Source organism: Anastrepha ludens, chromosome 2 (assembly GCF_028408465.1).
Source record: "Anastrepha ludens isolate Willacy chromosome 2, idAnaLude1.1, whole genome shotgun sequence".
Lineage (NCBI taxonomy): Eukaryota > Metazoa > Arthropoda > Insecta > Diptera > Tephritidae > Anastrepha > Anastrepha ludens.
In genome coordinates, this window is record NC_071498.1 from 3424558 (window position 1) to 3447335 (window position 22778).

General features: G+C 38.7%; 1 protein-coding gene across 6 annotated transcripts in view; it reads left to right on the forward strand.

Annotated features, from left to right (window-relative positions):
- LOC128862008 (histone-lysine N-methyltransferase, H3 lysine-79 specific) overlaps positions 1 to 22778 on the forward strand; it is a 145399-nt gene that overhangs the window by 21624 nt on the left and 100997 nt on the right. For all 6 annotated transcript variants that reach the window (XM_054100387.1, XM_054100398.1, XM_054100413.1 and 3 more), the window contains exon 2: positions 18633 to 18759. The gene's annotated coding sequence lies outside the window, so the exon portion shown is untranslated. The remainder of the gene's footprint in view (positions 1 to 18632; positions 18760 to 22778) is intronic.

Consider the following 22778-nt stretch of genomic DNA (forward strand, 5'->3'; position numbering starts at 1 on the left):
TGAAAATAAGAAAATGGGAAAGTGTTTGATAAGGAAGTAGAATGATAAGAAATTTGAGAAATCGCTTTAGCCATAAGATTTGGGGGCTGAGTGAAGCCCAGAACGCCTGGTATGGAACTCTGGCTTTTGCTCTTTGAACTTCTTCCGTTTGATGGGCACTTTAACAGCCTTCTTAGGCATTTTCGCCTTGATCAAAGAAAAACTGTAAAATGCACTGAATTTGTTGACTTGCACTGTTAACACCCTGTAACTCACAAATGAATAGAACAAACAAGAAACAGCAAAATAATTTGTTAAGTGTGAAATGCCCCTTGACAACCATAAACTTTAAATTGTTTGATTGCTACTTCATGAGATATCGATCACTACAGCCATCTATCGAGAAAATAATGGATTAACTAACGCATATTAACAGAGGCAGTTCTGTTTTATTTTTAAGCATAAAACCATTGAATGACAAGCTTTTGGCGGCACGCATTGCCGGTATTTTAATACCCTGAGTGGTGCTTTAACGCCTTTGTGTCCCCCGCCCAAGTCCACAAGATCTTTTTATCATCATAAATGAGCAGCCTTTGGAGATTCCTAAAAATTACTATAGACACTCGGTGCATCAGTGATCGTAACTGTAAGCCATTTAAGCAATTTGGAATAACTGCCCTACCTATAACATTCCTCTTTCATTTCAGTGAAGTACAGCAAATATCGTAGCCGTAAGTGCTTCAGTTCAAAATGTGCAAATCAGTCGATTCCTTGCCGTTCGCTGGAATAGAAAATCTCACAGTTCGAATTGTGGTCGCTTGGCTGAAAACAACTATAAAGTAGACCATGGGCAGATTGCCTTATAAATCACATATTATTTTGACATTGTAAGCTATTTATGGCTGGGCGGCTGCCGTAACCGAATGCCTTGGTGCGTGGCTACCATTCGGAAGTGCGTAAGGTCGAATATCCGGACATAAAAGCCCAAAATGATGAGAAAGCAGTTTTTTCCAAAAGCGGTCGCCCCTCGGCGGGAAAGGACAAATACACTCGCCACGAAAATTTTCCTCATAAAAATATCTGACGTTCCTAGTCGGCTTTTAGTTACTTATATAGCAAAATAAATAGCTGTTTTAGATAAGCTACTTGTAAGCGCTCAAAAAACTGACTCGATATCCTATCCTCATGGTACGAAGTGCATCACTTTAAGCGTAAACAACTTTCGAAACTTATTCGAAAACTCACTTCCAGTGGGAATTTCAAAAAATCGTTTCCCATAAACCTCGTTTTTGGTATGTAAAGTTGTCGAAAAACTTCGCGAAATTCGAAGTACATGTTTGGGAAATGCTGCTGGAATGACAGTACTTGACCGGGTGTAAAACCGGGTCGTTCCGGTAACGTAGAACCGACTGTCGCGAACCATCGTCTACAATATTGCTTTGCTATATTAGGCTTTGGCAAGCAAAAACTTACCGTATCCCAGGTTCGAAGGTCCTATAGAAGCCAATACACTCGTAGAGTGTAAATGTTGGTTGTAATTTTTGTAACGGCGGCATTATTTGTTCTACTTGCTTCGTAAACGAAGACGATAAAAACTTTGGGGGCAACGGAGAGCGCTGAGGAAGTATACTAACTATTAGCTGAGCCAAGAAAAATTTTATCTTTTCGCACTAATTATTAGTTTTCGTGCTTTTTAAGCAGGTTAAGTACTAGGTCAGCTTACATGCTAAATATTAGAGATCTGAAAGTGTCGATATTGGAAGTGGGTATCATCCAGAGTGACGTGTTGTTGTTGATCTCATTCAGCAGTCCCCCCTTTATATTGTCTTAACCTCTGTCCAACATTAAATTGGGCCAAGATGAAGAAAACTTCTTCTTTGTGAGCTGTTTCTATTCATTCCAACTTCAGATCATTTCTCCTAAACTTGATTCACGGATTGCGTTCTTGCTTTCGTTTTTTTTGTACTGGGTTGGACCTTACTCTGATATCAAATAACCAAACACTGACTAAGTCGACTTCAGAGTGCACATAGTAATATCTGTGGACTGAATTTTGAACATCAGTGAGTAAGATATTGGGTTAGTACCAGCGGTAGGTAGCGGGGTTTATTGCTGTGATTGCTTATAGGCACAGCTCATTTGGGTATAATCGAAGAACAATCCAAGTACTTATTAAGCGGTACTTTGCTAGGGATCAGACGATACTAATGTTTATCTTGGGGTTTCTAGCGGAAATAGGAGTGAATCTGCAACTCAGGCAGATTAAATGAAAAAAAGATGATTGATGATAGAATATCATGTTTGCCCTTCAGCTATGGTGAAAAACGAAACTGAACGAGTAAATTCGGCTGCCACGTCACCGGGTACTCAGCAGCATAATTCGGTCCGCCCATGTCACACCAATTCTTACTTTCGGCCAATCAGTCGTTGTGCAAACGGCATCGAAGTAACATGAGCAGAAATAATTGTGTGGATTTTTTTTCTATATCACCAACACAATCTGATATTTTTCGTAAACAAACTGCTGTCATGACCCCAGTTACGTCAGCCAACTAGCTGATTTCTACAAATCCCTGGTATGATATTGGCCATACTTTCTGAATTTTTGTTCCTTGATGTATTGCAAAAATATTTGCTGAAGAACTGATGAAGGACTCAAAAAGTATTTGCCTCGTTGTTATTCATCACTAATTTCAGAAGGGATTGTTTTAAATAATATTGAACTGCCGTAAACGCCCAAAGTAGCTGTACTAAACGTATCAAGTAACCTTTCTTACGTTAGTTGGTCCGGGTTCGACGAGTTTCAGTTTCCAAGAAATATAATTAGCGTCCTCTTTGTATTGAAGAAATTATGCTCCCTCTCGGCAAGAAAATTTTGTGTTCATTTTGAAGAAACTCCTTTATCAGCGGCTTTATTTGGCCTTAATTTTTTTGAAAATTGAAAATTTCATTGCTGTGAAGTATTTATTATACGACTTATGTCGTTGTTGTCTGCCTCCGAAGCGAAGTTTCGCCAAAGAGTTAATATAATATGTTAGTCGGTATTTTATCGTAGGTCATGGTTTAGAGGTAATTCAATGCATATTTTTGTATACTATACATCTCCGTACAAAAGCAAACCTATCTTCGTAAATACAACTTCATGGGCATAGCCCAACAGCAATGAAATCGCGATGCAAGTACAATAACAAATTTATATACTTATATAGCTGGATTTCCGGTCCAAGTCTTGTTTAACTATCTACAACGATATTTTGTGATTGTATGAACCCATTTACAGTAGCAAGTATTAAAAATGCAACTTTTCTGCACGATGTACTGGAAAAAGCGGTGTTTCCAGGATTGGTATATTTTTATTTACTTCTTCTGTTCTTTCTTTCGGGGCGGTAGTGAAAATCGAAGACATCGCGAACGTTAAAGTTTTTCTTGAGAGCCACAGCAACATATTCGGAAACATATCACTTAGCATATGCTTCTTAAGATTACGAGTATAAGAGTGTGACATTTTGTACTGACTGCCTGTACAATTTACAGTAAAGCTATGTTAAGTTAGGCCAGGCTGGCGTCGAACTTTTGTGGGTAGAACTGCAAGGTATGCGTATAGATAGATAAATAGATATATTTGAGGTTTGCTCATCGTTTTGTGGTCTCTACTCATAGTTCCCTTATTAAATTTGAGATACAGCTGGGTTAGGCTGAGCGTATGTGCTATTTTTCTGGCTGTAATCGGTCGAGATGTCTGAACCTTCTCTGCGCATTGGTCCTTCTCTGCATTGGTCTGTGAGAATGCCCGTGAGTATTCTCAGCGTATTTCCCCCCCTTTATTTTATACATCTGTCCATTGACATTAAGTACGTTGTTTAACAATTTGGCCAGGATTTACATACATCGCTTAATTACCAGTGCCAAAGCAATAAAAATTAAAATAAACGAAATAATATACAATTAAATAATATTCAATACAAATTTTACTCTACATAATTACAATTGTATTTGTTTGCTAAATCTCGTATGATTGTACCCCCTAGTAAGGATTTAGCTCCATAGTTTGGTGCCATCTAACCTTCCTTAGCCTTAGCTCTTCACTTCTATGCTTCTCCTTAATGGTTTGTTGTACCATTGTTAAAAAGGACTCGGGTCCTATTGGTAACGAGGCCTAAGCCTATCTGGGACCCAAATTAGCCGGATGCGATTTTGCATTCCTAACAAATTCAGTTTCTCGATAAACTCAAGGGCCCGAGAGGACTTAACCTGAAAATGCCTTGAGCGCTGTCTGGCTGCCGCACAAAATGGCTATCCGCTCATCCCAGAGATTTCTGTCAAAATTGATCTGAGACAGATGGCATACACGCCCGCTTGTAAGATGCTTGGAAAACTATGTACACATCGGCACAGAACGGCATGGGTGTGCCCTGAAAACTATTGCTAAATAGATACTGCACAGATTTGCGCTCTAAAGTTCCGAGTAGTTTACCTTTTTCTAATTAAAACTGGAAAAAAGAATTACTCTTAGTCGTTTTCATTTCCTCTGCAGTTACCAGTTTAGGTTTCTGACTTTGACGCCTAGAAGCCAGTGATTGGGGGTTTTGGTAATGAATTGTGCCTTCTATTGAGACCCCAGTGGTGCCATGTGTGTTCGACTGTTCTGCAGCTTGATACAGTTATCTATAATTCGATTGCTGATGGATATTGGCCCAATTGTGACTGAGGTCTTATACCCATTTGAGACGATCCAAGATGCTTTTGCCTACATCATTCGCGACTTAATTTCTGGGGAAACTAATTCTACCGCGAACTGGGACCTCCGGTGTTTGTCTAGCACGCGCGTGGGTCTCCGTGAACGAAACACCAAATGATAGAAAAATATTTTTCTAATAGTGGTCGCCCCTAGGCAAGCAATGGCAACCTCCAAGTATTTCTGCCATGAAAAAGCTCCACTTAAAAAACCATTTGCCGTTCGGAGTCGGCTTAAAACTGTAGGTCCCTCCATTTGTAGAACAATATCAAGAGCTCGGCCAAGCACCCAATAAAAGGAGCCAATTATTTAAGTTGCATTTATTTTGCATGCCACTGTATATGTTCACATGCATGCACATATCTCGTTCGCAGTGTTTTCTGCTGCTCTTCCACCCATTCGCAATATTATGATAACTTTAGTATTGCAACACAAATGCGACTCTGCTAAATGCTAGCATATGCTGCTTCTTCTTCTCTGATTGCCGTCATGACAGGTCTGCCGCGCTATCGCTGCCGCTGCTGTTGTGGTGGCCGTCAAGGCAAACCATGTATTACGCGTCATTGCGCTGGTGAGTTTTGTGTTGGAGTTGGTGTTGGTGTTTAAAGTGGAGTTTGTTTGGTTGTATAGGTGTGGTTGTATACGTGTTGTTGCTGCTGTATATACTACAGATTGCAACGCTGCTTGTCGAGTTTTATGACCTTTTCACTGTACTTTTGTCGCTGACATTTCGTTTTGCTGCCACTGTTGTTGTTTTTTTGTCGTTTTTGCTGTTGTCACTGTCACTGTCACACATGCCCGGGGAATACGAATTTAAATACATTGGTATATATGTATATGTACATATAACTGTGTGATGACTACAGGTGTTGGAAAACATTCCCATGTATGCAGGCATGTGGAAATCCTCCTGCATATATTCATATATGTATGTGTGAGTGTATTTGTTTGGGCTGAGCAAATGCATAAAACTTGTTGAAGTTGTGGCAAATGCGACTTTTCAACTCAACCAAACAGCCAACGGTACTTTAGGTGGAACCAGCCGTCAATAACAAAACCAACAACTACAACTACAACTTAATGGAGTTTAATGAGTGATTCAATTGGTGAGTGCTAAGGTGGAGTTGGTGTCATCAGCCAGACAATTTAACTCATTTCTAGTTGGACAGGCTTGATTGGTAGACAGGCGGCTAGATTGGTAGACAGTTCACAGCAAAAAATATTTTTAAAAACACATACATACAAATATTTGTATCTGTACGAAAATACAGGCACATACTTGCACAGATAGACATAATTGTGCAGGGTTGCTTGGGCAACAATAAAACCATTGCCACTCTTTACATTTGCATGCCACTTGTCTCTTCAGAATGAAAAATGCTCATGAGTGTCTTGCAAGGGAACAATCTGACTGAAAATAGAGAAAATTGTTTTCTTGAAAAAGTAGATTTAATTAAATTATTAAAGAGTTTCATCCTGAGCCTAAAATAAAACCATATTTTTTACTCTCGATAAAAAAACCTTATAATACCTGCACGTAGTTAAAGGGGGATTTTTAAAATGAAGTATAAAATTCATCTGCTATTGAAATGAGATTAAATTTAGGAGTTCATGAAGTTAATGATCGAAATATGACCACTGCTAAAGGATGGTGCGCTATATATTGGTTCCCTTGGATGCTATAATTATTGTATTAGATTGGATTGCAGTAGCTGTAGAAGTAGAGAATCTCCTAGACACCTCTTCACATGCTCATTCATCTAATACCGCGTCAGCCTTTAGTTCCCTTCAACTAGAGGCGACATTCTTCCTGGAACTATGTTTAGATGACTCCAATGACAAAACTTAGTGAATCAATTTGGCCTCTACTGTAAGAAGCCAAAAGTAAGCGTTTCGGTTCGTCTTTCTAATAGCTGTAGCGGTTTTCAGGCTGGAGCTCCCGCCACTAATGAGGTAGAAATGGTAGGTCACGGAAAATGTGACTACCTTTAGAAAAAACTATATTTATATGCCGATCGTCAAGCGGCTATTAAATCTCTTGGTTTGGTTGTCACTAATTCCATCATTGGTCGCAAATGCCGATCATCTCTTAACAAGATGGCGGAATATTTCCAAGGGCACAGTGACTTACAGGAGAATTATAAGGCAGAGAAATTAGCGAGAGAGAGCACTACCACACGCCTCACTCGTGATATAGAGATTGTAGGCATACCTGTCAACCAGCAAATTGCGTGGTGTAAGCAGCATTGTCACTTCTTCTTCTTCTTAATTGGCGCGATAACCGCTTACGCGATTTTGGCCGAGATTAACAAAGCGCGCCAGTCGTTTCTTTCTCGTGCTAACCGGCGCCAATTGGACACTCCAAGTGAAGCCAAGTCCCTCTCCACCTGATCTTTCCAACGCAGAGGAGGCCGCCCTCTTCCTCTGCTACCACCAGCTGGTACCGCATCGAATACTTTCAAAGCCGGAGCGTTTGTATCCATTCGGACGACATGACCCAGCCAACGAAGCCGCTGGATCTTTATTCGCTGCGCTATGTCTATGTCGTCGTAAAGCTCATACAGCTCATCGTTCCATCGTCTACGATATTCGCCGTTGCCAACGTGCAAAGGTCCAAAAATCTTACGCAGAATCTTTCTCTCGAACACTCCAAGCGTCGCTTCATCGGATGTTGTCATCGTCCAAGCTTCTGCGCCATACGTTAGGACGGGCATGATGAGAGTCTTGTAGAGTGTTAGTTTTGTTCGACGAGAGAGGACTTTACTGCTCAATTGCCTACTTAGTCTAAAGTAGCACTTGTTGGAAAGAGAGATTCTACGTTGGATTTCAAGGCTGACATTGTTATCGGTGTTAATGCTGGTTCCTAAATACACGAAGTCTTTTACAACCTCAAAATTATAACTGTCAACAGTGACGTGGGTGCCGATACGCGAGTGCGCCGACTGTTTGTTTGAAGACAGGAGGTACTTCGTTTTGTCCTCGTTCACCACCAAACCCATTCGCTTTGCCTCTTTATCCAGTTTGGAGAAGGCAGAACTAACAGCGCGGTTGTTAAGGCCGATGATGTCAATATCATCGGCGTACGCCAGCAATTGTACGCTCTTATAAAAAATTGTGCCTGAGCGACTAAGTTCTGCGGCTCGTACGATGCTCTCCAACATCAGGTTAAAGAAGTCACACGACAGCGAGTCACCCTGTCTGAAACCTCGTTTGGTATCAAACGGCTCGGAGAGGTCCTTCCCAGCATTGTCACTTCAGCCAACGCGAAATGGGTTGATAGCCTGGCGGTATGTGACGCTATAAAAATAATTTGGCTAAAATGCGACGTCAGGCGCTACTTAATCGGTCAAGGAAAAACGCATCACCTAGGCCGACATGCTTCAAGATTGAACATACCTCATTTCGACTATTGCATAAGCTGCAAGAATGAGGAGGAGCAAGAGTCTGTCAGACATCTTCTCTGTCACTGTCCTTCGTGGAATGCCACTTGGTTTAGATACTCTGGATCATTGATCTTGAATGATACTGATGACCTTAGGGATATACGCCGCTTCGTCAACATACACGGGTTTGATCTATAAATCCTAGTTAATTCCCCGGGAGCTCATTTCAGCTTCTGTGGAGCGTCTCCAGATGGTACGTTCCTGCGCACTGCTCGGGTAAGTTTTTGAATGCAGGGCCTGCCTAGCAAAATTGTCACAATCAAGAAGAAGAAGAAGATGTCCTATCCACTGCCACCTCCTTTTCGAATTTCAGTCGCCACGTCGAACTTGTTAGCGGGTCCGAGTTGGATATTGTACGGAGCCAAAAAACACGCCGCAGGCAACGGTCGACAAACATTTGCAAGGGTCTCGTGGTTGTTGCGGTTATTTTCTCTGTTGGGCAACCGTATAGGAGGGTGGATTTCATATTAGTGTTAAATATGCGCTATTTGGTATGAATGCTGATGCTATTATTTTGCCACAAAGGTACGAGGATGCCAAAATATGAAATAGCTTCGCTAATCATACACTCAACATTTACTTCAGAGCCGCCTTCGGGGGTGATCATGCAGCCAAGGTAGCAAAATTTCTCTACACTTTCATACTGTTATGCGTCCACTGCAACTGGCTGCTCTGATGTGACCTCATTGAGATACAGTGCTTTAGTTTTTCCAGCGTTGTCCTGCGGCCGGTGCCTTGCCCGCTACTGTATTTAGAATTCCTCTACATTCTATGAGGCACAACTCCATTTAATGGCTTGCACGCTTAAGGCTGAAAAACATAGTTTCGTTAACCAGGACGTACTCGTATTTCTTGTTTGTTTTTCAAAGCAGCGATACTTAAGAGTTAATATTTAAGGTTCAAAGCGAAGTCATCCACTCTCATTTCCCCTTATTACGTCGGTTTTGAAGGATTTAATATTTATATTTTATTATATTAAAGACCACTGGATTTGCTACGCAATCATTTGAAAGAGTCTCACAGCGCTTCTCCCCACCTTGTAATATGCTATGCGCACTTGGACTTTTCGAAGTATCCTTTAAATGCATTTCAAGTGCTTATTCTACGCTCTGCCCAAATCTTAATTTCATATCTTAAGCATGGAATGAATCGTTTGCACCCACTTACCTTAAATGCCTGTGTTCTCCTTCAAGTGTATAGGAAGATCATCGCACTACACATGGATATATATGTATGTAAGTATGTATGTGGGTAGGTGTACGAGTATATGAATGATTTAATGTATTGTACATAAGTTCACACACAAATACACGCGCATTTATTCAACCGCCAAGTGAGTGAAACGCCATTCAAGTCTGTGGGAATGCAAACGCCTTGCAAACATTTAATTTGCATTCACTATGAGCCCATATAATTGGTTGTAAATAATTTACAAACACATTGTAGGCGTTACAGACGCCCACCACCCATCACTCCACCACCAAAAACCACCTCAAATGACAACAAATAACCGCAACCTTGCAAACGACAGCTGTTGTCTGTTATTTTGCCTACAGGTAAGACTACCAGTTTGGCATTTAGATTTATTTCATAAACAGTTTTGGCGGGTTTTAAATTTCAATTTTAAGCTACAGGTGATATTTTTTTATCTAATTACTTCTAAGGTTTGACCAGACAACCCTATGTGTGATGAGTTGTAACCCGATATTTTTATCGAAAATATTGGTATTTTTTAGCATAGACTTACATACGTGTTAATTTTCACTTACGAAATTCATTTGTTCTCTTTTCAGTGAGTTGGAAAATTCTTCTTTAGTTGTGAAGAAGTTGGTTTATCGAGACTGAAGTACATTGATCAATTTACTTCCACTTTTGGCGTTGAAGCACCACACTTGGCCACTGTGAAATGCTCGCACAACGAGTTCCAACTTGGCCGTCGATCCTTGCAAGATGAATTTCGTGAAACCCGTTCAGAAACGGTTGTTGTGCCATAAGCAATCAATGCTGTGCGTCCATTTCTAACGCAAGATCGTCACACATATATACAAGACATATCGCGTGATAGATGCATCCTTGTTTATTAGTGGGACCAGCATACATTCAATATTTTATGTGAATTTGGTTGACAAGAAGATTTGTTCTCATTGAATGCCGCATAGTTTGACAATTGCCAAAAAAAAAAAATACTCGGAAAGGTTTACGAGTTTGTCTATGCCCGCTAGAAGTCGCTGGAGTAGAGTGTTTTTAGAAATTGTACTTACGTTCTGATGTGGTTTATACTCAGAATGCGTGTTAACTGCTAAACGCTAATAAAAAAATTGCCTCGTTAGACATCGTAGGATTGCAAAGATGTTTACGGATGGCTCGAAGTTGGACGGAAGAGTTAGTGGCGGAGTATTCTGCGAGGAGCTCCCCATCAAGCTCAAATTTAGGCTTCCGGACCGCTGCAGTGTTTTCCAGGCGGAGGTAGCTGCATTAAGGAAGCAGTGGATTGGTTGCTTACTTCTATGATTACTGTAAAGGATATAAATATCTACTCCGACAGCCTAGCGGCAATTAGGGTCTTGGGCTCGTTGTTTGTGCGTTCGAAATCAGTCTGGGAGTACTCGATTGCATTCGAATGCTTCGATATTAGGCTCATTTGGATTCCCGGTCACATCAGCATAGAGGGAAATTGCTGGGCTGGTGAGTTGGTTAGACAGGGGACCCTAAAGATGGCTTTATCGCAAATTGAGAGAATTAGAGTTCCCTTGAGAATCTGTGGTCTGCTCTTGGATGGGTGCGCCTGCGGCGACTCCTTCTGGCCACGTGTAGACCGCAGTTCTCGGGTAGGTATCCTTTCTGCAGAAGCTGTATGGATGACGAGATGAAATCGTCTCAGCACAAATATTGGGCAAAAATTTAAACCTTTAGGCTTTCACTTTTGGTGAAATTCATCAGTAGGTAGAAGCGGCTGATCCGAACGTAAATAGCCACTGTTGGGCGTCATTCTCTAATCCAAAGCTTAATTCCTTTTTTCCACCTGTATGGTTCCTTTCCTTCTCTTTTACGTATTTCTATGCCCATATTTATATCGATTTATTTAGGCTGTTCCAATCAACCGTTATTCGAAAAAAATTTTACTACCCCTGATCAAAAGTGCGTGCGGGTATAAAAAAATTTCTTTAAGTTGAAATCGAATTACCAAGAAGTCTAATAAAATATTAAAAGTTTAAAATTAAAATTACGCGTGATATTGGAGTGGAGTGGCAGTTAATCATAAATTTTTCCAAAGCCAATATAGGTATGTACACACATACATATGTAACTATGCTAGCGTTTTGTTTGTCAATTCCAGTAGGAAACAGTTCAATGCTGCTTGTTTGCTCAAATTGCTAACGAATAAATAGATAATTAGTAATTATCGCTAATAGTAATTACATGAAACCTGCCAGTTAACATTGAACTATGATTTTTCAGTAAACAAGTGCGAAGAGTAAACTGAGTGAATGTTGAAAGAAGAAAAACGCAAATAGGAAACACGAATAGCAAACACTAACGCTCGTGTGTGTCTATTGTTGTAAACCTGTGCAAACGCTGCGATTTGCTTGCAATTTCATTTCAAGTTCAAATTTATTACGAAATTGCAACTAATAGCGCCAACAAACCAAATAAAATAAAAATAACTAGTGCTGCCACCTACAACTATAAGTGGAAAAGCGACAAAAGCACGTAAACTGCAATGCTCGTACATTTGAATGTTGCACTCGTAAGTGGAGGAAAAACTCACGTAGCCGTGAATGTAAGACATTTGATAGATTTAGTTACAAATGCGGGTTACTTAGGCAGCAAATATTTATTTCATACCGCATGAGCATATTTTATTGTATTTGAGTGAATTTCTTATATATGAACATATTCCACATACATATGTATGTATGTACAGCCGTTGAAAAATACTTGAGAACGATACCCATTTCTCTCCATTTGAGAACTTTTTCAATGCATATTAGGCTTTATTTTATAAATTATTATAAATTTATATGCGCTGCATCCCTAAATAAAAAATAATGCCACTGATTTTGAATCCAGGATATGTGCTCTCGAGCAAACTCAATTCGGCGTTGTTGTTGCGATGCTGTTACCAATGGCTTCTCCCACGCGAGTCGACCGTGAATCCCTGCTGCTGCCAATCAAAGACTGTCGATCTGGCGAGTAGTCTTTCGATCTTTCGTTTTTCTGGAAACGTTTCCTGCTGTTTTATACTTAGAAAAATATTTCAAAGCATTAAAAACCATAGTTTTTCAAATGTTTAATTGTGTTGGTCCGGTCGTTTGCAACTCTTTGATTGCTTTTCGAAAAGTGCAAATTGAATTTAATGAAAATTAGGTTTGGAACTCATTGTCTTTTGTGCCCTCCATTCATCACAGTACCTCATCCAAACTCAGTTTTGTTAATAGATCTGATAGAGCCGTGTTGGGCTGAGCGTATGTGTCTTTCTTCCGGTCGCATCCGACCGAGATATCTTATCCTTTTTCGCGTTATTGCATTACATTCGTGAAGAAGATGAATTGGAGTTTCCGGCGATTGATCGCAGAAACGACAGCAGTCAGTGAATATGTGTCAATCCTGTGGTTTCGCAATCTGCAGTGACCTGTAAGACTGTCCGTGAGCACTCCCTGTTTGCATGGACCTCTTTTAAATCAAGTTTTCTGAAATCACGAAATTTAATGAAACCCATAACGTTTATCGTTCTTGATTGGCGGTCACTGCAAATAAGATTATAAATATATTATAATATTATTATAGATTATAAACACCTAGTAATGCACAGCTAGCCCAATGTGGAGCCAATGCTCCCACATTCTTCTACATTTTTTTGTATTTATCTATAGTGTAAAGGTGCTCGCTCCAATCGCTCTTATATTCGTATGCGTAGGTATCAGGCACTCAGCGTGTTACCTCATCTAACGGCCGGCCGAGCGCGCGAGCTTACCAAGGTTCTGCTATACCGCCTTCCGAACCGAGTATGCATTCGTGTGGCGTACGCCTCTCCGCTGTCAGCACCTTCAGCAGATTCAACACCTGTGTTCTATTAGTTCTATTATTATTGGTCGCAGCCTTGGCGCTTTCGCGGTGCTCGCTCATTATTTTTCATTTGTGCCTAGCTGTCGCATTTTTTATTAGTATTTTAATGTTACTTTATCTGTTCGTACGTGTGTGTGCTTTTTTGCCTTTTATTGCTTTTGTACTTACATGTACTTACATGATGTATGTATGTACTTTTATTAAAGAGCTTAGTTACATACGTACAAACATCCAAAATTTATGTAATTCATTTACGAAGGAAGATTTACACTAGGCAAGAAAAATCCGCATAGAACCTAAAGGTGAAAAGTCGCGGGTCTGACAAAGAAAACACTTTTTTTTGTTCAAAATTTGCTTTATTCATGAACTCAATCACTTAAGGCCGGCGGGCCAATTAGATGTCCTAAATTCAGTAGTTTTCGCGAAGCGTTGTAGGATGAGAAAAAACACAATTAGCCAAATGAAGTTTTGGGGATAGTTTAATATATATTTGAACTAAAAAAAAAATTTGTACAATCTCCAACAATATATTGTAAGCCGAGTTATCAATAGATTCCCAGAGCGCCTGTATCCAACTTCTGTACAAGATACAACTTGCAATTTTCATCTGAAAACAAAAAAAAAAAAGATTATTAATTTTGATGTAATTATCTTCGATGTGAACTAAGAAGCACGTAAAATTCGAATTTTTGGGGAAGGTAGAAAAAAAAGTGGGTTTTCAAGGAAAAAAAAACTCTTCAACTGGGTAAAAAAGTCGCTTAAAAAAGTTTTTGGATGTTTTCTAGTTCACATAGAAGATAATTACATCAAAATTAATAATTTTTTTTTTTTTTTGTTTTCAGATGAAAATTGCAAGTTGTATCTTGTACAGAAGTTGGATACTTCAGTGGCAAGGCGCTCTGGGAATCTATTGATAACTCGGCTTACAATATATTGTTGGAGATTGTACAAATTTTTTTTTTTTAGTTCAAATATATATTAAACTATCCCCAAAACTTCATTTGGCTAATTGTTTTTTTTTCTCATCCTACAACGCTTCGCGAAAACTACTGAATTTAGGACATCTAATTGGCCCGCCTGCCTTAAGCGCCGCTCTAAGATTTCCATACTATTTTTGTAGAATTATTTATCTTTCAGTTTCAGCGCTAACCTCTTTATTCAAGCTAAATTTTTTAAGGTCTGCGAACAGCCAGTATTCGCTGGGAGCCAATTTGGCGAATACAGTGGATGTGGAGCCATTCGAAGTTTAATTGAAGAAGTCTTGCCATTGTTTTGATTGATTTGTGGCACGGTGCGTTGTTTTGATGAACAGTCAACAGTGAGCAAACGCGATACCTTTCTTGAACGGATATTTCTCATAGTCAAATGGTCATGCAATGTAAAGCCAACATTCTTTCGATATCTTTACGATGTCAGCTAACTCACGCAATTTCACTTTTCGATATTTCAAAACCATTTTGGGAATCTTTTTGATGTTTTCTGGTGCTACCGCCTCTTTGGACGTCCACTACTTTGTGCATCATCGGTGTCTCTACGACCACCTTTGAAACCATCCAAACCAAAAGAAAACCATCGTTTTATTGTTGTTTATGATGGAGCGGAGTTTCCGCAACACTTTCCAAGCCATTGCTTCGCTTGAATGGTATTTTTCCCCATCAAGAAGTAGTGTAAAAGTAAAACACGCAATTCTTTTTGATCCTTTTTTTGAAAATGACGAAAGTAGTGTCACTCTTAGCACAATAGCTCACGAACTAATGAATAGAATTAACAGCTGTCTTTTTAAGGTTAGTACTAACTGGAAAAGAGGTGAATGCAATAAAACTAGTGCCATCTATGTGTTAGACCCGGCACATTTCAACCCATGTGTTCTTTGTCATGTGCTTCTTGATGTTCCACAAGCTTACAAACTGCTTTTTATGTTTAGGAGTATTCTAGAGTATACGCAATAAGAACCTCAGCGATGATATAAAAATAGGTCCACTAGGTCTAAGAGTGCATTCGTCTTGAATGAAGAGGAAGGTGCGTAGCAAAACTAACCTAACTTAGTGGGATCTGTGCCAAACCAATTGAAAGAAGTCCAAGCATCCAAGATCTCATAAATTTTGTTATAAAATTCCACAAAACAACAAATTTGAATGTTTCGCTTGGAACATAATCCAAAAATTATATCAAAAGCATACCAGTTTTGTCGAACAAAGTTATGAACCTGCATTTCTCAGTTCTTTTTTGCAGTGAGCTCAGGTTTTTCTTATTTTGGTTATATAATCTTCATATTATGTGCCTACTGATGGAATATTGTTGTGAATGCTCTAAGAAGAAATTCACGAAATTTTTAATAATAACAAATTATTTGAGCAACAAAAACGTAAGTTTCTATTTCAAGAAGTCCTCTTAACACTAAGATAATTAAATCGTCTGCCAAAGCAGTGCTGACTGAAAAAAAATTGTCGTTCAAGGGGTTGAAAATGTTACATTGAATGACATTTTCTTGAGGCCAATTTGAAAGATCAAGGGGCTGCTAACTTGTACTGTGGAGTATACATATAAGTAGCTGCATAGGTTGTTAATCCGGATCGCCTGCGGCTGGGCGTATGCTTGAACATTGCCGCTCTTTTATACAAAGTTTTTCTAAGGTACTTTTCATAAACACAGATTCATTCACTCCCTCTCCTCAATATCCATTTGTATTGAATATATAGATTTTGTGTATATGTACATATGTATGTATGTGCGCGCATATTTGAGTTCACGCGTACGTTAATACAGCATCTAATGTTTTGTATGCGATCCGCTTTGCGTTGAGTTGGCAGAAGCAAACTGGTTTTCCCAACAGCTAATATTGTTCTCTCATCTTTAGCTGATCGCTTCAACTTTGTTACTTTACCATATATGTATGTATGTATATGTACATATGTATGTATTTAATGTTGTCGACAATAGTGCCTCTTGATGGCGCAGCATCTTTTCAAGCTTCAATATATGAAAATGTTCATGTTGTATTCATGTGTATGCTAGCATTTTTTTCTTCTTCACCTAAACCCCTCGACTTCAAAGGCAGCCAAACAGGTGATTCGTCTGCCTCTTTGCAGCTTAGAAATTTTAGCCGCGCACTTCTCTTCTAAGTCCACTTTTATTGTGGCTTAGCGTTGAGAAATTGGTAAAACAAGTTTATTTTTCTTAATTTTCCATCAGCATATCGTTTTTTTCTTCTTTTTTTATTTCATTTTAGTTTTGTGTGCGTTGTCTTCCAAAGGCTGCTTAACATGTTTGACCGCTACGTTCCGAACATTTGCAGCCTAAGCAATACTCGTCGTACATGAGTAGATTCTATTGCTGGTTGGTTGTTCGGTTTGCATCATAGCTAGGCACGCAAGTGTCAGGTGCGTATGTTCATCTACCTGCCTTGCAGAGGAATTTAAGTGAAGTTTTTTGGTAGTAGAAAAAAGTGGAATAGCGGCATGCGTTGCTCATTTATACATTACTCATCCGAAGGTACTGTTATAAACATTAGGTCGCTTTGTACTTGCTTATCATTGCATAGTCGGAGTTTAGCTTGTCGATGTCCAACGAACGAATGACGAAGTTCAAAGCCTTTTCAAGTAGCGTACTTACACTAGCACTTCATCAATATGTGAAAGAATATATGAATGCAACTTTCTAAAAAATTTGTTTCCAGATAATCTTATAGAAAATCCTTCGTTTTGGTAGTAAAATTTGGGAAAGTGTGATCAGCTATGCTAGGATGAGAATATAATCTATAATAAACAAAACAAATAAAAGAAAATTTATATGTTGTCATGGCCTGTTAGTGGATTAGGCGGTCGTGGTGGCCAAATGGGTTTGTGCGTAACTACCATTCGGTAGAGCCCGAGCTCGAAAGCATGGCAATGAAATACCAAATGCTAGAAAAGTCGTCTTGGGCAGATAATGGCAATTCTCCGAGTGTATTTATGCCTTTTTGCCATGAAAAAGCTCCTCATAAAAACCAAATCATCTGCCCTTCGGAGGTGACATAAAATTGTAGGTCCCTCCATTTGTGGAAATATGTACATCAAGACCACCACAAATAAGAGAAGGCGCTCGGCTAAACTCCCAACGAAAGGGATTAGCGCCTATTATATTATATTATATTACATATACTTATATATATACGTAGGGTCATTTGAAAATGCGTGAAAAAGCCAAAATTCCTTAATTGTTTGGAAAAAACCTTCTCTCTTCCAAATAATAGAATTCGACCAAGTCTGAAAAATAGCCACTCATTTCTGCAATCTCCTACTCGTTTGAGTACAATTTTTTCCCCGCCAGTTGTTTCTTCCAATTGGAGAACAAATAATAGTCTGGAGGACAGGGGGATGTGAAACGAGTTGGAACCTTATTTTGCGACCACAACTGCTGAGGCGTGAGCCGGTGGGTTGTCGTGATGGAAGAGAACTTTCTTTCACTCGACTTCCTCCATTCAAACGAATGCCAAACATAAAGAAATAGACCGATCTGGCTGAAACTTGGTGTGTGTTCTTCCAAGAGATGCTACTAACTAAACGTAATCTCTATATGCGCCAGTAGTGCCATCTACGGGATTTGCACGAACTCTCATTCATATATTTATAGTATATATTGTAATAGTCGGTGGATCCAGCGAAGTTTCATAAAAGTTGTTCATCTTCTTTGTCAACTTTTAGTGTGATGAATCAGTAGATTTCTCTGGAGTAAATATGTCTTACCTTAACAATGATGAAATCACTAAGAGGCATTACATTTTTCTTTCTAATTTGCCCCTCTGAAAGGTGACACAAGACATTCTTCTTCGCATTGCCTTATGATTTGTGAATTGGTCATAGGTGACTTTAAAGCTAAGATGGCTGATTGACTATCTGAAAAAATATATACTTCCGATAGTTGTTGTGGATGGTTTCTAATAATCCTGCAAGTTTCTCTTATGCCGAGAACTTCTGCTTCTCTTTCCCCAGGCGAAAGGACTTGAAAGTTTCGAAGCAACATATACCGGCGCCGACGTCGCAATCCATCTTGGATTCGTCAGTGCAGTTTTATTATTCAAAGAATGCGGCATGTCAGTAAATCCCCATTCAAAAAATTTGTAAAAACAAAAGGAAGTCGTATTTTCATTATAAGTCTTTGTAATGCACTGTTGCCAAATTTCCTCCCGCCAAAATATAAAGATGCTATTTAAACTTTCATTTCAAAACAAGCAAAACTTATCAATCATGTTTTCAGCATCGTAAACAAATCTCACTTTGTGGTGCTTTCAATATCTGTATTATTATCGCTCATTGCTACTCAAATATCTTTATCTCTTATTGAACTATGAACACTTTATTCAAATTCATTTATCTCGCTTACTTTTTTCAACATACACATATGTATATGGATCTCTCTTTTCGTTGCAGGTGCTTCGAACCCTTTCCCGTTCTCGGCTCGCATATTTCGCCGTTATGTTGTACCGTCGTTGTGCACTCGTTTACATACAAAAGTTCCCTTAATGGATCATGCTGCAGTTTTCGAATTTATTTTTAGGTATGTAACACATGCACATTTTTATGAATACGAAAATTGTATATAAAAGGAATGGTGTGTAGTAGCTAAGTATATTTTTTTTTATTATTATTATTTTTTTTTTTGACTAATGTGTTTTTCTTCTTGCTTGCTCATTGCTTCATTTCCTTCTATACATCGGCAACTGTTTTCTTTACACCACAGTGCTGAATTTTTATTGATGTGTTAATCAAAACTTGTTTAGCTCTGAGATCTTATACTTTTTCTGTTATATTTACATGTTTTTGTTTCTTTTTATGTATTTTTTCTTATGTCTTGTGTGTGCACGGGTAGTCTGGTGAGTGAATTTTTAATGGTGATAGGACCTACATATGTATGGATGGATGTACAATGTGTGATGTGTATGTGTGCGTGTATATGTGCATGCCTGAAACTGGTTTGTTGTGCGGTAATGTTCAGTGACCTTTGTTATTAATTTACTGAGCGTTTTTTGTGCGCATTATTTGATTTTTTCTTTTATTACATTTTATAAGCTAGTTTTCCTCCTTTTTGTGCTGTTATCACTCTCTCTAAACAATTTAAAAAATCTTGGTATTTTCGGTTAGTTACCTCGTGGTTTAATTGATGTTTTTTTTTCATTTTTTCATTTTTGCATTTTTCAATTTTTGACTTATATTCCTGAATATTTTACTTGCATTTTTTTCACATATTTTCTTTTCTTTATTTACTACTTTTTCGCTCTTTTATTCAAAATTTGATTTAATTGTGAAAGAAATCATTTAAAAGTGAAATGTAATAAATTATCGCACTGACGAAAATAGGCAACCAAGCGAGTGTCATTAATCGGTCAATCGAATTACTGTTGTCAAATTTTCTTCGCTCATTGACTTCAATGAATGACAACGTGTGTTTTTTTTTTGTTAAAAAAAATGTATTTATGCGTTTAAGGAGTACAACTAGTGTGATACTTTAAAAAAATATATTTTTTTTTTATATTTTTCGTCATTCATTATCACTACTTTTATAATAAATTAATAATGTTCCATATAGAAGCAACTAATGTTTTTAACTTTAAATGCGTTTTTTCTTTTCAAAATGACATTTATCAAAATTTACTGCTGTTCTAACTTGGCAACAATTCGATTTAAATATTTTTTCAGTCTGTTTGGTAATTGTTAATAGTTCCGAGTCTAGGCAATGGTTGCATACAAATGGACACCACAGTTTTTTTCGGACACAGTTTGAATCTCAATCAAAATAAATACAGTTTTTCGAAATGTCTCGAGTTTGGCGTCACCTAGAAGGCCAATTTTTCAACTAAATCGGACTATAGATACGATTTTTCGAAAAAATCGTCGTACCTGAGTAGTCGTCGCGAGTTTTTACAAGCCGTTCAGCCTTATGTTGATCCTAGGCACATTTGTCGAGCCCTACAGAGAGCAGGACAGTGGCGAAGTAGGTACTCCAAAGTATCCCTAGCATTCGTTTCGTTGCATGTGTTACACGCTTCGCTCTGGAATAATCCCATTTTGTCCCGGCAGTTTTGTACGAGGTTGAGTGTTACCATATCGATTGAGTTTCCAGAGCTAGTTCCTCATTTAGTTCCGTTATCAGAAAGGAGAGTGATGGGTATATGTCTCACATGCTCAATCCCGGCAAGTGAATATCTGTCTTAGCGAGCTCATCTGCTCTCTCCTTTCCTTCTATTCCTTTGTGTCCTGGAATCCAGTAAATAATGACCTGCCCATTTCCGCAGAATTCATCCATTTTGGATCTGCACTGTTGAAAACATTCCGAGTTAGTGCAAGGATCCATAATTGCTTTAATAGCTACTTGGCTGTCAATGAAAACGTTTGTCCGAGTATTAAGAGGAGTTAATTCCAAAGCTAATTCAGCTGCTTTTGTTGCGGCATATATTGCAGCTTGAAATATACGAGTACTAAAGTAATTAAGGATTCTGAAAGACTTTTGGAGATCAAAATACCAAAGATTATTGGAAAATGATATGAAACCAGCTCGGATCGAATATTTTGGTTTCTAATTCTTCTTCTTATGGGGTAATACCTGCTTATCAAATACCTACTGACTCTAAACTAGCTCCTATTAGCGGTCCCACTGCAGGTGGTACTACGCTACCGGAATGACCCGGGTTTATATCCGTGCTACGATATTTTTTAGTTTCTGGTAAGGCGAAACGCTCTAATGCTGTTTTGGTTACCTGGCATTGGCTGGCACTATGGGATTTCAGAAATCGTGGTCGCTGACTATTTTCCAGGAAGTGGCATTCGTTATTCTACATTTTATAGTCTTAGCTGACCTCCTTCTAGGACGCTAATAAATTAGTGGATATTTTCAAAGCGGAGTAAATACTAGACTTGGACTTAGCCTGCTTAGATGAGAGGGTCTAAAATTCTAAAATGTTTAAAACGTCATCAAAACCGCCGTTGCGGCAATGCTATGTATGTCCGGAGACCAAAATCTCCCCTTCGTTTGGAACCCGTTCCATCCACATCATTACAGGCCCCTATGCTTGTATGCCTGCGTCCAGGTCCCACTTTTTCGTACGGAAAATTCTTTCCGCGAAACCACTGATGATTTCAGTGATTATGTGACCGACTGCATTTTCCAACAATAGACATTCTCGTTCCCAACGCCTGCATTGGAAAACGGCTTTCGTAGGCAATTAAATAAACTGGTTGGGTAGAGTGGTAGGGTTGACTCGAGGTTGCGCTCGCCTCTGAAATGGATGGGTTTCTGTGCTGAGACAGATTGCCGGCGATGTCTTTAGAATGATAGACGTCTCAGCAAGTGAATTCCTCACTTTGGCCGTGCTTTTTTTTATTGGCAGGAATTTTGTTACGGAAAACTGTTTAGCTTGGGATATGATGCATTTGTATAAAATACTTTCTAGGTCATGTATGTATGTATATGTATGCATTCACCAACTCAATAATCCGTACTAAAATCAACGCTAACCGGGGAATATAAGGCTGAAGCTGGTAAACGAAAATCTATCGCTTCAAATTTTTTGTGCGTTTTTCTTGCTCACTTCAATACCTTCATTGCCTTGCCCTTCATCAATGCCTTGTGTCGTGACATTGTTCCTTAAGCTCCTTTATTTGTGCCCTTAATATCGTTTTTCGTTACCATCCATTACTTGCGCAAAACATTTTTGCTTTATTTTCAATTGAATTCTCTCCTTAACAATTGTTTTGCACATTTCTCTACTCGTTTGCCTATCAATCAAGCAACCAACGAACAACAAAAAACAACCTGCTGTTTGGCTATTGGATTCTTAACCCTAACCCTCAATTGAATCACCCGTTGGGATGCCAATCATGCGAGAATAACAAATAACAATAAAATATAATAAATATTATATACGTACGGGTGTTTATAAAGGAAATGTAGGAATAATGGCATTACCGGAGCGGCGTGAGGGATGTTTTCTCGGTGTATTGAATAAAGCTTTAGCGAATGCGAATAAGGATAACAGGCTGTGTGTGTGTTTGTATGTTGGTGCGCGCTAATCCTTTGACAATGAAGCGGGGCGTGTTTTTCCGCTAGCAATGTAATGAAATGAAGAATTCCAGGAAGAATAAATTTTTTGTTATTGAAAAAAAAAAAAAAAAACTAAAAAATAAAACAACACGTGCAATTATATATGAATAGGTGATATAATGCTATACACCAGTTGCCTCCACTCTCGCTTCGGTGAGCAGTGGTGCACACACCCTTCTACTTTGCGGAATAAATACGAGGGGACTAGCAAAAGCTCGGTAAATTGAATCGAAAAAAGGACACATTTATTTTTAATCTTCATTATTTCTATCATCCCCCACATAATCACCATTAATTTCTCTAAATTTTTTTCCTCTCTAAATCCACTACTGAAAACAGTTCTCAAAATCGCGTTTTTGCAACTCTTGAGTTCAGCATGAGCCGCAAAGTAAATTTTGAAAAAACTAGCAATTTTCAGGATACCATTTGGCAGTTGCTGCCTGAGAAGAATCCCGCGGAATAGTAGCAACAATTTTTTC